Source organism: Cebus imitator, unplaced genomic scaffold (genome assembly GCF_001604975.1).
Source record: "Cebus imitator isolate Cc_AM_T3 unplaced genomic scaffold, Cebus_imitator-1.0 Scaffold79, whole genome shotgun sequence".
Taxonomy (NCBI): Eukaryota; Metazoa; Chordata; class Mammalia; order Primates; family Cebidae; genus Cebus; species Cebus imitator.
In genome coordinates, this window is record NW_016107394.1 from 3,619,786 (window position 1) to 3,621,928 (window position 2,143).

The following is a 2,143-nucleotide window of genomic DNA, read 5'->3' on the forward strand; positions in this document are numbered from 1 at the left end:
AAAAAAAAAAAAAAAAAAATGTAGAAAATGACTTGCAAAATCCATAAAGCTGCCTGGCGCGATGGCTCACGCCTGTAATCCCAACATTGTGGGAGGCCGAGGCGATAGAATCGCTTGAGCCCAGGAATTCGAGACCAGGCTGGGCAACAAAGCAAGACACTATCTCTACAAAAAATAAAATAATTAGCCGAATGTCGTGGTGCACGCCTGTAGTTCCAGCTACTCAGGAAGCTGAGGCAGAAGGATTGCTTGAGTCCAGGATTTGGAGGCTGTAGTATGTCACCCCTACACTGAAATCTGGGCAACAGAACAAGTCCCTGTCTTTAAAAAAAAAAAAAAAAAATTGCCAAGTTAAAAAAAAAAAAAAGTCCTTACATTTGCGTATAGTATCTTATATCATTCACAAAAACATTTATGTACATTTTCTCATTACTGGGTAGTTATTTGCTAGCTGTAGAAATGACAGGATCAAAAAAGTGCCTTCTCAGACCCAAGGATGAATTGCTGACCTAGAATAAATCACGGGGAGGAACTGAAGTTTTTAAAATATCATCTGTTCTGGCCTATCAAGACAACAGCTCTATCCTCAAACACTCATATCAAAAATTACTCCCTTCTGTTTCCTCTGCCAGCCATGTGCAGGTAGAATATGCATCTAAAGAAAAACGGTAAAAACCTGACTTGTGGCATGGACATTTGATTTTACAAGCAGTTTGTCAGGTCTAATAGGGTCCTCTCCACCATTAATCCAGACCCTGGCACATACAAAGAACCGTATAAACAAAGAAACTTTTTTAAAAGCTTATGCAAACAAAAGTAAGTAGCTATTTTCCTTCTGATGGGTACCAGGTTTTCATTATGTTTCCTGAAATAGACTTTAAAGTAACATCTGAGGATTGGAACTATAATTACTTTGTACTTCCTACAGAACTTTATGAATCAGTCCTCCCTGCTGCTTCAGTCTCTGTAGTCACCTAGGCAGGTGGTACTATTCCCTGTCATTTTGAAGGGCCATATGGTATAGTCCACTTCTTACCTAAAATATTTTAATGTTTTAAGCTTTCATTGTGCATTGACACATATACAGCCTCATTACACTCTGAAGCTGCCTTCATATTTATCATGCAGTCTGTGTAAGTTTTGTCTTCAGAGACTTTATGGCCTAAACATTGCATATTAAGTGGTATAGGGTATAGCAAATGGAAAAATTACCTAAGAGAAAGAGGAATTTTCAGGCAGAGAAGGGCCTAAGAAAAAAAAAAAAGAGAGAAAGAGGAATTAGGCCCTTTTCAAGAGAATTTTCACCTTCATGATTTCCTACACTCACTTCTCTTTATCGCAAACACTCTTCCCCTCCCTTCCCCACCCTTCCCCAGTTCCTACTCATCCTTCAGTTAAAGAAATTGTCTTTTTTTTGGCCAGGCACGGTGGCTCACGCCTGTAATCCCAGCACTTTGGAAGTCAGGGCAGGCGGATCACAAGGTCAGAAGCTCATTCTGGCCAACGTGATGAAACCCCATCTCTACTAAAAATACAATAGTTAGCTGAGTGTGGCAGTATGTGCCTATAATCCCAGCTACTCGGAAGGCTGAGGCAAGAGAATCACTTGAACCTGGGAGGTGGAGGTTACAGTGAGCCGAGATCACACCACTGCACTCCAGCCTGGCAACAGAGTGAGACTCCCTCTCAAAAATAAAATTGTCTTTTCTTTTTCTTTTAAATCACTTACCACTTAAAGAAGTTGTCTTTGTCCATTCAGGCTGCTATAACAGAATACCATGACTGGTTGGCTTAAACAGCAAACACTTATTTCTCACAGCTGGAGACAGGAAAGTTCAAGAGCAAGGTACCAGAAGATATGGTGTCTGGTGAAGGCCCACTTCCTGGTTCATAGACAACCATCTTCTCACTATGCCCTCACTTGGCAGAAAGAGATCAAGAAAGCTCTCTGGGGTCCCTCTTACAAGGGAACTAATCCCATTTATGAGTGCTCCACCCTCATGATCTAATCACTTCCCTAAGGCCCCACCTACTAATACCATCACATTGGGAACTATGATTTCAACATATGAATTTTGGGGAGACACAAACATTCAGTCTACGCTACAAGTCTTGCTCCCATCTGCTCACATCCCCACCAACA